At 39.2% G+C, this 14,543-nt stretch overlaps 1 non-coding gene across 1 annotated transcript; it reads left to right on the forward strand.

The window, feature by feature from the left end:
- Positions 1-2,366: 2,366 nt before the first annotated feature.
- TRNAN-GUU (transfer RNA asparagine (anticodon GUU)) lies at positions 2,367-2,438 on the forward strand. The gene has a single exon. It is a non-coding gene; the product is annotated as a tRNA-Asn (tRNA).
- The last annotated feature ends 12,105 nt before the right edge of the window (positions 2,439-14,543 follow it).

Genomic DNA, 14,543 nt, shown 5'->3' on the forward strand with positions numbered 1-14,543 from the left:
GTAATAACGCTAATTCAGCAGCTTGATACCATTTATCCATATATGGAATACCAATTTCATAAACGATCATACCACATTTGATTAAGAATCTGGCTATAGATATTTCTATTAGATTATCTCCCATGAAAAAGACAGATTGTCCACGTACCAAATCGAGATAATCTTTTAAACTCTCCCATATCTGTTCCTCTCTTTCCTCCAGACTCTGGGCCTCAATACCAAATACAGGACAAATCCTTTCAATCCAAGCACGCGTTCCGTCTGGACCAATAGGAAAAGGAGCTACGATTAATTCACATTTTTTTTCGTCTTATCCAAGTTGTTGCTGTACGACTAAGAAATGGGTTAACCCCACAAACATAAACTCCATCACCCAGTGATGGAAGATCGACATATCTCTGAGCGAGCAACCAACCTGATACCTTGATGAATTGGCGTCTTAATTCTGTATCAAGTTGAGAAACCAAATTCGAGGGTAAAGACCCAAAAATAACTAAGGGAGGATGATTTGCATATTCCACCAGATTCTTTTCCTTCAGAAGAGGAAAAGGGAATAATTTTGTTTTAGTTTCTTTTGATTCACCAATGGGTAATTCTTGGTCTGGACAACGATGTGCCATTACAGCTAAGACAGTATCTTCCCCCTGAGTAAAAGCATAATCCAGTCCATTTGCTCTTGCCACTAGAATTGGTACTCCAATTTCATATTCCAATTTGGGTGCCATACCTTCCAAATCCATTTTTATTATTTCTGTAGTACAGGTGCCTATCCATATGATGACGCTGGGGTCTCTATCTTTTCTTATCCGAATACAAAGCGTTTTCAATTCCTCATAATCGTTCAAATGGGCTGATATATCTCCTTCTTCTAATTCTTCCATTGCATAGCGGGGTTCTGCAAAAATCATAACTCCAAGTGCATTTTGGAGAAAATAACCACATGTTTTTGTGCCCACTACCAAAAAGAAACTGTCTTCAATCTTTTGATACAACCAGGATACACAACTAATAGGACAAAAGCTATGATAATTGCCCGTTTCACATTCAAGCGTTATAGTTTCGACAATTTTTGTCGACATAGTAGGGAGGGAATAAAAGGCTAAGGATAAATAAGGAAAAGAAATAATGAAAAAAAAGACTAGTAACACAAAAGAATGATAACAAGAAATAATAAAATTGTCAACAAATTGACAACAAATTGTGGAGAAGTGGAGAAATTGTTGATTCTAAATCCTCGTAAACCCAAGTAAATTTTCCTTATTATTATTTTTTCTGTCCCCCACCACCAATGGGATTTAGATAAAGATCAGAGAGTAAACTGAATAATTCCCGATCTGGAATCTCTTTTGGGACAATACCTTCTGGTTGGAACAATATTTGATCTGCTATGCCTAGATAATAATTACAAACATAGTTAAGGGATGGTTCAGATCCAACCATTTCAAATAAGGTTTTACCCTTTACTCTGGAAACTCGGATATCCTCAATAATAGGTAATACTTCTATTACAGGCATTGGATAGGCTTCTACATATTTATTTATAAGATCTCTTCTAGATGTACGATTTCCCACCAAGCCTGCTAATCGGAGTGGATGTGTACGAGCTTTTTCCCTTATAGAGGCAGTAATACGATTAGTTGCAAATAATGCATCGAATCCATTATCTGTAATAATAACACAATAATCTGCATAGTTCAATGGAGCGGCAAAACCTCCACAGACCACGTCACCTAATACATAGAATAATATAATATCATATTCGTAAAATGCATTTAATTCTTTTAACAGCTTTACAGTTTCTCCCACCACATATCCTCCACACCCGGCTCCTACGGGTGGACCTCCTGCTTCCACACAATCCACCCCTCCATAACCCTTGTGAATTACATCTTCGGGCCAAATATCCTCATAATGATAATCCTTGGATTGTAAAGTATCTATAATTGTAGGTATTAGAAATCCTGTAAGAGTAAAAGTACTATCGTGTTTGGGATCACACCCAATCTGTAACACTTTTTGACCACGTCTCGCTAGAGCGACTGAGATATTACAACTAGTTGTTGATTTACCGATTCCGCCTTTCCCGTAAACTGCTATTTTCACCGCCAATCCTCCTTTATCTAAATCTAAAGGTTATCTCTTTATTTCAAGGTTCTATATAATCGAATTATTCTTTTTTTAAGTAATACCTAATATTGAATGGTAGCAATAATTATAGATCCTATTGTATTTATAGGTCAATACCTCTAGGGTGGGGTGTCCAAGAGTTGATAAAAAACCTTATTGTGTTTCTCGTTTATACACTGACGATCATGGGTCGGTCCAAAGAACAAGAATCTTGCCCGTATATGGGAACCCTTCGTTGTTCCTCAGTAGCTCAGTGGTAGAGCGATCGGCTGTTAACTGATTGGTCGTAGGTTCGAATCCTACTTGGGGAGATCCGTTTTATTCAAAATAAAGCTCGTTTTTACCATTAGGAGTAAGTCAAACGTTACCTGTCCTTGTTCATAATATATGAATGCACAATCGCCACAGGATCAAGATAGGATCTCGGTCGTCCGGGAAAGGAAAAATGGAAACAACGGTCTCTTCGAAATACTGAAAAGTTCGGAGAAACAAATCCATTGTTCTCCTGATGTGATGACATTTCGAGAGCTGAAGGTGAAGAGGCCTCTATTTGCTCGACCCGTTACTAGTCACTCGACCCGTTACCAGCTGTTAGAACTATAAGTTCGTTCCCTGGAAGTCAGAATTGGATCCCTGCATGCTGTCAATCTATTTTCCCTCATATTTTCCCTCGGATTTGGAAGAATCTCTCATTCTATAACCCTAATCTAAATCTAATAATGAAGAAGATTTATAAGAGGTCAGACACAAATATGCTGGTTACTCTCGGACGTACCGGGTATCATTTTCGATAAATGACCCTTTGTGAAGACTAAGTTCCATAGCTTTGCGTCTGCTATCCCAATCATAATCTCCCTACCCCCGAAAGGCCTCCCTTTTGTCCCCTTTCGGGGTGGGCGAGGAGGGATTCGAACCCCCGACACCGTGGTTCGTAGCCACGTGCTTTAATCCTCTGAGCTGCAAGCTCCGTCTCCACTGGATTCGTTCCCAAGAGTCCCTCCCAAAAGGAAGGGATTCCTCTCTTCGGGGTAAGAGGATGCAGAAGCAAATTTATCGCATCGCTATGAGCGAGCGCAGGTATTGCGTTTCAAATAAAAGTAAAGTGTGGAGTGGGAAAGAAAATATGTAAGAAATGGGTTTCAAAGAAGATGACCTTCTAATGAGAAGAGGCATTAAGCTTTTTATCATCCTGGCACCGAGCTATTTTCCCGCAGGGCTTCCCCTACAGTATCGTCACCGCAGTAGAGTTTAACCACCAAGTTCGGGATGGGTTGGTGTGGTTCCTCTACGCCTGGGACACCAGAATTTCAAACCATGAATCGGGAAGGGCATAAATGCGAGAAAGGCATATTGGCTAATGATTGTGAGGCCCCAATTCTAAAAAGGATTAGGGCCAAGTAGAGAACCCTCCTCTGCCCTTCTATCTAACGGAGAGGGAGGGCAGAGCTTTTGGTTTCATAGTTTCATGTTGTCAAACAATTGAACAAAGAAAAGAATAGATGGATAGTACCCAATCAGATCGATCGGGTCATGTAGGAACAAGGTTCAAATCTCTCAGTCTGTTAGGATGCCTCAGCTGCATACATCACTGCACTTCCACTTGACACCTATCATAATTATAAACGGCTCGTCTCGTCGTGACCTTATCTTGGATTCTTAATACTTTTGTCGCTCCATCCCCTGCAAGGACAGAGAACCCGTCGTTGTCCCAGCCGTGTTCGCGACTAGGGTCTCTCAGGGAAGTAAGAATAGGAGAGCACTCATCTTGGGGTGGGCTTTCTACTTATATGCTTTCAGTAGTTATCTGCTCCGCACTTGGCTACCCAGCGTCTACCGTGGGCACGATAACTGGTACACCAGAGGTGCGTCCTTCCCGGTCCTCTCGTACTAGGGAAAGGTCCTCTCAATGCTCTAACGCCCGCACCGGATATGGACCGAACTGTCTCACGACGTTCTGAACCCAGCTCACGTACCGCTTTAATGGGCGAACAACCCAACCCTTGGAACGTTTACTATTTATTTGTTTATAATGTTTTCTTTTCTATATATATATATATTTTATCTTTTTTTTTTTTGAAATAATTTTTTTACTATTTATTTGTTTATAATGTTTTTTTTTAATGTTTTTTTAATTCTTATCATTAATTTATTTATTTATTTTTTTCACATTTTTATGATTGAATTTTTATTTATTTATTTTTGTTTATTTGTTATTTTTATTTTTTTTCGGGGTCATGATAAAATATTTTACGCCATCATCTCGAAAAAAAGAAAAAAAAGGAGGTATTATTCCAGCATCAGCACTTTTCGTTTTTAACACTGTTTTTAATGTTTTTTAGAGGTTTTTTGGCCAGAGTTCCCTTTTCAAAGTTTACATTGTTTTTAAAATATATCAATATATCATCAATGAATACAATAACAAACTTGTCCATATAAGGACTCTAACACACTATTCATCAAGCACATAAAAGTGGTTGGAGCATTAGTCAAACTGAAAGGAACTAAAAAAACTCATAATGTTTGTACGTGGTCTGGAAATTTATCTTGTAAATGTCATCTTCCTTGATGCGTACCTGATGATATCCGGATCTCAGATCAATCTTCGAGAACACTGCTTCTCCCTTCCACTGATCAAACAAATTAGCAATCCTTGGTAATGGATACCTATTCTTGATGGTGACCTTGTTCAACTGCCTGTAATCAATGCACAACCTGAGAGTACCATCATTCTTCTTCATAAACAATACCGACACGCCCCATGGTGATACACTTGACCTAATGTATCCCTTGTCAAGCATTCCTTCAACTGTAACTTCAGCTCTACCATCTCTGGAGTGCTCATTTTATACAACATCTTTGATGTTGGTGTTTCCCCTAGTACCAACTCAATAGAAAAATCTACTTCCTTGTGAGACGGTAATTCTAAAATCTCTACTGGAAACACATCCTGAAACGGTTATAAAACTGGGTACCTGCTCAAGACATCTGCATCCTCAACTTCCTTACCTTTATCACTAGAAATATGCACTACAAATAACACACACCCTTTTCTGTGACTGTGCTTTGCCTCCATAGTTATCACTATCATAACTGATGTTACTTTCTTCTTACCTTGGAGATTCTTTGTTCTCAATTATCATCCAAACACTCAATGTCTTTGTCATAACAATCCACTTTGGTCTTGTGAAGATATAGCCAATCCATACCCAAAAGCATACTATATGATCCCAACGGCAATACATTCAAATGTGATGATATAGGAATACCATTCAACTCAGATGCACAAGCTCTTACCCAATGATGAACTCACTTCTTTGCACTTGTCGCCAACTGCACTAACCAAGACTCTGCATGCACTTCTTTATTCAAACCACACTTATCCACCAGGTCAGGATTAACATATCTATAATTAGATCTAGGGTCAATCAAAATAGAAACAACTTCATCACAAAGCTTACTGTCCATCTTGATAATAGAGGCTTGGTGATCTACCTGCCTGTTATCCAATGCTGCATAGATCTTAGGAACACTCTGTCCAACATCCCCAACCTTCTGCGCCTCTTGGACACTGTAAATATGTAGTCTACCACCCTGATGTTGTGGACAATCTCTCTGACGATGAATTTTGCCACAAGTCCAACACCGTATGGGCTTCCTATCATTACCCTTGTTCTGCTTAGACCGAAATTTCTATCCTCTGTCAGATGCATTGAACTTCTTGTGTGATGTTGCATTCTCATTGTTACTTGTGCCTTGAGGCCTTGCTCGTTTCTTGTCCCATTTCCCTTTATTCTTAGTGTTATCTTTCTAGTCTGGTTTAGTCTCAGATTTGTGCTTTGATTTCTCGTAACAATGCTTTAGCTTCTAGATGGCCTCCTCCAATGATCTAGGCTCGTTAAACTCAATCATGTCCTTAAATGCTATTGGAAACCCACTGATGAATCTCTGAATCTTGGCCTTCTCCTCCTTGAGGTAAGTCGCATACCTCAACAACTCCATAAATCTGCTAGTGTACTCCTCAACAGTCATAGATCCCATATTTAGCTGATAAAACTCTTTTGCCCTGTCGTCATAGTCTCTCGAATTCACTCCAAGTCAACTCTTCCTCATAAATATCTCTGACGTTCTTTACATCTTCCCACCAAATATTTGTTTTACCTTTAAGATTGAATGTAGTTATTCTGGGCTTCATGTTCTCTAATAATCATGTATGTTGAAGAACTTATTCATTCCAAGCAACCATGCTTATGCATCCTATGATTTCTTCATTTCCCCATCAAATGTAGGTGGATTTTCTTTTGTGAACTCATCCAAAAAATATCCCCTATCACTCCTCCTGTAAGGATGATAACGATGATGACCATGATAACTGTTAGAACCAGAACTAGAATAGTACCTTTGTCTGTCACCTCTCTTATTTGGTGTATCCAAGAACCTGCCATCCCTGATTGTGTTATCTCTATATAACCTATGCCCAGTACGAGATCTCCTACCATATGCCCCATTAGTCCTGTCCTCCTATCCATAGTTGATCCGAAGTGGTCCCCGCCTCTGCAACTCTGACAAACTCTGAAGAATTATTGCACTGAATTCTGCTTATTTCTACTATATCTACATGGTTCTGTCATTATATGCTTTGCAACTCCTTATTTCTTCCTTCAAACTCCTCAACGTGTCTACTAAGTCAAAAGAGTGCCCAACACCACGTTACTCATCTGATTCATAGGGAGAATCTTTGTTGTCTACCATCTTGCTAGTCATCTTTGATCTCTTCTTCATGCAAGGTATATTATGTTAGCTAAACCAAATCATAAGCATATCAACGTACCTTAGTATAGTCTGGGGAGGATATGTCGTCTGCAAGATCAACATAATCAAATCAACATATAAGCATATTTTCAACCATTATCCAGATATCAATGCATGACTATACCAACCACATACCATGACCTTGTGGATGAAAATTATCACCATGTCTATGTATGCATAACAACATATGAACACTGACACACATAACCGATGTGTGACCAACATACACTCACAACAAATACATTCAACAATGACACCATCAACTTTCATATGTCGACACCACTGCAATCATGACCAATGCCATGCATACACAACAAGCACATAAACCACAAGCACAAGGACCTATATGCAACTGACATGTACATATGACAACACATTCATCCAAGGGAAACAGAAACTAGACATCACCCAAGGAGAACAAAACCATGCTCTGATACCACTCTGTAACACCCTCCTCCCTTATCTAACCCAGTAACTGGCTAACCGAGGTAAACATGTGATGAAGAGTTACTATGATATGATTCAACTCCCTATGTATTGGTTAAGGAAGTGGAATCGATGGAACACAACCAACTTGACCTTCTACACATGCAACAGAACCCCCAGGAGCCATCCAACCCATCTAGGTGACCATCCCTTCAGACAAGCTGACATTTTGTTGCATTAAAGCCTTAGTCACTCCCTTAACATGGCCATGCATGTGATTTCGACCCTCCAGTCACTCCCACAGCAAGGCATGCATGCAACTAGGGGCTTTTCTAGGTAGTTCTATGCCAACGACTCTGGATTCTATGCCACTTTTTCAGGGCAAGGGCTCAAGCCACTGCCCAGAACTCCATGAAACCTCCAAAATTGAAAAGTAGCATAAAAAAATGATACAAATGAAAATACTTGAACAAGGACTTTACTAGACCCCTACTAGCCATGACAAGCATTTTGTCAAACATGTCACAAATATGCATTCTACAAGTTTAAACAACATATCTGAGCATATGGGTCTCATACTCATCTGAGAGTCTCTAAGAAGCACTGATGCCTCATCAAAATAATTTCATTACCATCTATTAAGCCATATATTCACTGTACATTCTGTGAGTAGCCAAAACATGATGAGAGCCACACATTTTCATTGTCATAAAACTCATTCATAACTAGCATATAACTGACATAAATACCAAGGATATAACAACCATATAAGCCACATATAAACAAGTATATTTACCCATAAAATACCATGAACAAAAAGAGTTCTTATTGACGAATGCAAGGGCCAACGAAATCTGGTACTTCCATGTTCCACCCGACCATAGATTGGCTTAACCAAATCCCTCTTAAGCTAATCACCCCCATGCCATATTCCAAGCATGAATGTGGAATCTCATAGAACAAATCCATCAAAATCAAACCAGGGCATCCAGAGGCCAAACCACCTCAACCCTCAACCATTGATTCCACCTCACGGTCGGAAATCACTAACCATCACCAGATTGGTCTCTACCCAAGTTGTCTAGGGCTCCAGAGCATTTGTTCCAACCAATGCTCCAGGACTAGCAATTCAATCCACATCTATTGTCAGGCTCCAAAGCGTTTATCAAACCAAGGCTCCAGGACTAGTAACTCAACCCATCAAGGGCTTTAGATCGTTTTCCCAACCAAGGATCTAGGACTAATAACTCAACCCAAGCTGTTACAGGGCTCTAGAGCGTTTGTCCAACCAAGGCTCCAGGAATTAATAACTCAACCCACAACCAAAGGAACATGAGAACCAACCAGAAAACAAAGGGGAAAGACTCCCACAAAATGGTTATCTAGGAAATGGAAAAGCTAGGAAAAACCACTATAAATCCAAGAAATATTCTATGCTAATGATAGATCATGACTAAGAAGCCACATGCATATTCCATGCATGCCAAAACTAGTAAGGAAACTATACATGCAACTCGGTATCTACAAGCATAACCCGTTGTAGATGTTGATCCTGATGTACTGTTTCAATTTCATGCTCTTCCTTCGCCTTCCTGCTCCAAATACCAAGTATTCCACACTCCTCCAAGGGAGTGCTCCAAGAAAACTCTAAGTATCCGAGAGTATGAGAGAGAGAGATAATCGAATAAGAGCTCCAAACTGAACTAACAAAAAATTGTGAACTGATCCTTAGAAGCCTTTTTATTAATGAGGCCTCTATTTTCTTCATTTTCCATTATTTTCCTCCATTTTCCTCGTCACATGCAACATGTGACCTTTCACCTTCCTTTTCTCCTAATTTCCATTATTTTCATTAATAAAATGCCAATTAATGCCTCATGCATTTCCAAAGCCTTTTCCATTGCCTTTATCAATTTCCATAGCCATAATAAACCAAATGGACAACCACACTAGGATTCCTTGCTCAACATTTAGCTTGGAATACGTGCCCTATGACCATGGTTATTATTTTTTCCTTTGTTAGCTTTTATTACATGGATTTTTTTACGAGGGTTGTTACGATTGCCTTCTTAATGCAACTACAAAATCATTCCAAGAAGAGATAATTTTTCCACTTTTTTTCAAGTCTTCTTGAGTTTTGGCCTCCCACTAGATGAGGGATGCACTTTCCAAATGAAGAGAAGCAAGTTGGATCTTCGTAACATCATCCTTAATCCTTTGAACACTGCAATAGAATTCAATTTGATGAACCCAATTATCCAACTTTTTAGCATTTACTTCCCCATTGTACATATGTAATTCAAACTTGACATCAAGCTCTAACAAAGGAGAATTATCATGTCCTTTTAGAGATCTTGGAGGAGTATGTGAAGGCGATGAAGATGGAGATGAGGATGGAGGAGTTGATGGAGGTGAAGCAGGAGATGGAGGTGGAGGCTTGCTCCCATCACCACCATTACCTTTTGGTTTATATGAACTCCCTTCATGCAAGCTTGTTATCCCATCTTCATATAAAACTTTCACCATTTCAAACATGTCATAGAAATCATTTCTGAAAGCTCTCTCATCCTCACATATCATCTCATTTCCTTCTTCATGTGCCATTACTGGTGGTGTTTGAGGACTTTGTGACCTCCTTGAACCAATTTGAGGATTTGGCTTTTCAAGAACTCCTTCTCCTCTTTTCAATTTTAACTTTGTAAGCATCAAGAAAACACACTTGCAAACACAGTCAAACCTTTAAAACAACCATGCTCTGGTACCAAACTGATATGAAATTAAAAAACTTGAAGGTTTCATAAAAAGTTCGCAAGAAAGTTTATGTCTTGTGGGCAATGGATTAAGTTGCAAACTTTGTGTTTTTAGCTTAGTTTGCATAAATAAAATAGAGAAAAATGAACCATAAACAACACAACTCAAAAATTTGATAACAGAGTTCAAATCTCTTAGACTATATCTCTGGTTCCATCATCCCATGTTGGGCCTCTTCAATTATATGCTCAAATATGAAATTACAAATTACATCAGTTTACAATGCTAAAATTGCAAAAATGCTCAAAAACCCCTATCTAGGCTCTTCTTGAGCTCAAAAAGGTTAAACACAGTGAAAGATATGATTCTTGTAACCAAGCTTTGCTATTTGTCGTACAAATATGCAATTCGGGCCATCCATTCTACGAATTCAGCGTTTTCGCTAACCGTCGAGCAACAATTTCGCCTAGTGCCAACGAGATTCCTGTTGAAAAAGGCAGAAATTATCGCCTAGTTAAAAGCGCCAACAACCCTTACCCTCATATTAGGGTCACATTGAATCCCATATGGTCAGGGGACACCCCCTCAAGCTTAGCCCTTCGTTTCGGTGGGTACTAGTCATGTGGTTTCCATATGTCATGGGTTGGGCGCCGTCTGCCCATCCATCGTAAACCCTGGGAGATGGTCACATCTACCACTGAGAACCTAGTGTCAAGCCCCACTTTCCTGCACCCTCCGTTATGGGTCCTCCACTTCGTTCACATGATTGTATATGACTTGGGGGTTGGGGCAAGCGCCCCCGCCCCCTTTCCCCATTGCGCTGACAACTCCTCATTAAATCATATCGAGGTTGTGTATATATTAAAAACTATTGTGTGGCGTAGAGACAAGGTTGGAGGTTGGTCTGCCGGAGGTTTAGAGGTCTAATCATGCTAAGGCCCTTTGGCCCATATACAAAAATTTGACCAATCATCGAGGACCACATGGCGCCCTCTCACTGGGCCACATGCCACCTCATCATTGGCACACTTCATAACCCTTCCAACCAATTAAATTGCGCCACCTAATCAATATATAATTGCCACATGGTGGCATGGGATTGGACTCTACCATCCAATGTGCATGCCCAATCATATCCTAATGTTAGCGTATGTCCTGCCTAGCCAGCAACCCATTCAACCTTGCTATTTGAGTTTTTAGTTATTTGGCCAAAACTTCAGAACTTGATAACTTGAGCATACGGTGTCGGTTTGAGGTGATTCAAGTGGTGTTGGATTTAGAATGATGAGCACTATGATATAAGATTGGTTTCTAGTAATTTTGAACACTTTCAATTTTGAACATTTTCTTGATCCCTTGCATCAATTGGACCCCCCTCCTTAAAAAAATGCAGTAGTCAGACAATTGAATCGAGGAATAGGTCAATCATATAAGACAGAGGCAAGTGGGAGTTTTCAGGAAGCCCATATTTTGGGGACTCAATGGAAGGTTGGATTGAGAGGGCAATGTCTTCCTAAAGCAGCCACAAATCCAAGACTAGTTATCCCTATAAGTAGCTTGTAGAATCATCGTCGACGAATGAAAGATCATGCTTTCATTTGCAAGTTTGTAGGAGGTTGGCCAATTGAAAATGAAATTGAATGATGGATTCACCACAAATGGAAACCTAAGGGGAAATTGAGTTCAAGTTAGGCCCTAAGGGGTTTTTTATAGTAATATTTTCGAATTTGGAGGATAAAAATAGGGTTTTCGAATGAGGGCCCTATTTTTTAACAATGGGGGGTTATATGTGCATCATTGGGAAGAATTTTTCAATCTTGATAAGGAGGATTTTGTAGCTGCCCCAGTCTAGGTTTGTCTTTACTCCTTGCTAGTAGACTTTTTGATTTTTGAGATTATGGAAGGCGTTGGAAATGCGGTTGGTAAATTTGTGAAATTTGTTAAGGTTACTAAGCACAGGAGAAATAGGTCTTATGTGGGGCTTTGCGTCTATATGATATAGCATTGGTTTCAAGCAATTTTGAGCACTTTCAATTTTGAGCATTTTCTTGATCCCTTAGTTCAGTTGCACCCCCTCCTTAAAAAAATGCAGTACTCGGACAATTGAATCAAGGAAAAGGGCAATCACATAAGACAAAGGCAAGTGGGAGTTTTCAGGAAGCCCAAATTTTGGGGGCTCAATGGCAAGTTGGATTGAGAGGGCGTTGTCTTCCTAAAGTGGCCACAAATCCAAGACTAGTTATCCCTCTGAGTAGCTTGGATAATCATTATCGATGAATGAAAGATCATGATTTCATTTGCAAGTTTGTAGGAGGTCAGCCAACTGAAAAGGAAATTGATTGATGGATTCACCTCAAATGGAAGCCTAAGGGGAAATTGAGTTAAAGTTAGGCCCTAAGGGGTTTTTTACAGTAATATTTTTGAGTTTGGAGAATAAAAATAGGGTTTTCGAATGAGGGCCCTATTTTTTTAACAATGGGGGGTTATATATGCTCTATTGGGAAGAATGTTTCAATCTTGATAAGGAGGAGTTTGTAGCTGCCCCATTCTGGGTTCGACTTTACTTCTTGCCAGTAGACTTTTTTATTATTGAGATTATGGAAGGCATTGGAAATGCGGTTAGTAAATTTGTGAAAGTTGTTGAGGTTACTATGCACGGGAGAAATGGGTCTTATGTGGGGCTTTGAGTCTATATGAACATATCCCATCCCTTGCTAGAATTAGTTTATTTGGAGTACCAATTGAAGGTATGGACTTAACCTTTAGATTACGAACATGTACCATTTCATTGTCGTGATTGCCACGAGCACGAACATTTGTTTCAGGATTTCCCACTTCATAGGAAGGAGCATCAAGATCTAAAGCAAGCTACCAAGGAGGGTACCTTCTCGAAGAAGGAGTAATAGGGGAAGAACAACCCAACTGCAAAAGAAACTTGACAAGAAAAATGCATTTGCAACTCTGGAAGGTATGGAGGAAGACTTTTCTTTGCCTGAAGATATTGTGATGTTGGAAACCACTACTGAATCATCGGGAGAAAAACTTAAGCAAAAACACAAATTACCAAAGGAAGATCTAGAACCAGAAACATTTTTTGAATTTCTACGAATAGCGGAAGCAATTTCTTTGATGGAGAAAAATGTTGATACCCTAGATGACGAAGAGAGAGATCTTGTGGAACTTTTGAACGATTGTGTTATGCAAGATTTAGTGGAATTGATTGAACATCATAAGGGGATTTACGCATATGCCTATCAACGATGGAAGAAAAATCACACTGTGAATAATGAAGTCATTCTTGGCAATCACCCATTACATGACCTAAAGGAGAATGACAAATAATTGATAGGTAAAGAAGTTAACTAGAAAGGTTGAAAAATGACATGTGAGCTACTCTAGAATATTGAGGAAGAGCTAATTAATTAAGGACAGGCCACTTACATTTTTCGCCTCCCAACACTCTTTACTATAAAAATTGTCATGTGGAGTATTAGGGTAATCAACAGCAAAGGGAAACGACATTATCTGTGAGAAAGGACAAAAAATGAAAAGTTGACCTTGGTAATATTGTAGGAAACCAAGACTTTTATGCCTAAACTAAGGGAGATTAGTGATCATTGTTGGCAGGGATGTGAAATTATGGCTCTTGATGTGTGGGGTAGTGCTGGAGGAGTAGCATTTTTGTGGAATCCAATAGAGGTTATTTTTCATGATTGGATGGCAAGGCCTTACATTTGGTCTAACAGATTCAGGTACATTGGTTCAAAGGAAATGGTCTTTTTAAATGTGGTGTATGGTCCACATACGGGTAGGGAGAAGATAGCTTTCTTGGATGATATTCAAATTCACAAATATTTCTTTTTATGACCCATTGTGGATTTTTTCAAGGGACTTCAATCTTATTAAGACTTGCGTGGTTAGTGTTACACCTTCTCTCTTCTATTGGCTCTAATGATAACTTTGCAGTATTGCTTTATGTGGTACATTGGCCGAATGGTTCATAGTTGAATTCCGCTCTCTTGCAATTTAGTTCATGGCTATATGTTGCTGGCATTTCCACTCTGTGGTGTTTTGGTCCAAAGTTGTTTGGTTGGATGACTAGTTGTTGCTAATTCCTTCTTTTGGAATTTTGGTTCATGGCTACATGGTTTTCAAGATGGTTATGGCTATGCAAAGATGATGCCTAATCTGTTACATCTTTGTTGTAGTATCAACACTAGATAAATGATTTATTAGATGTATTGGCGTAGCCAGCATCTTGGTTGTAAGGAAAAATGGTCTAGTCACTTAGTTTTTATGATGTTGCCTTTACTAGAAAAAATGTTATATTGTTTCATGTTGTATTAAGGAGGAGAATTCCACTCCCTTATCTCTCTCTTTTGCAAGGACTCGATAATATGGATTTAATTACAATGTACCTTTTATTTTAT

The sequence above is a fragment of the Pinus tabuliformis genome, chromosome X (genome assembly GCF_031772625.1).
Source record: "Pinus tabuliformis cultivar Carrire ecotype Pingquan chromosome X, CPIR1, whole genome shotgun sequence".
Taxonomy (NCBI): domain Eukaryota; kingdom Viridiplantae; phylum Streptophyta; class Pinopsida; order Pinales; family Pinaceae; genus Pinus; species Pinus tabuliformis.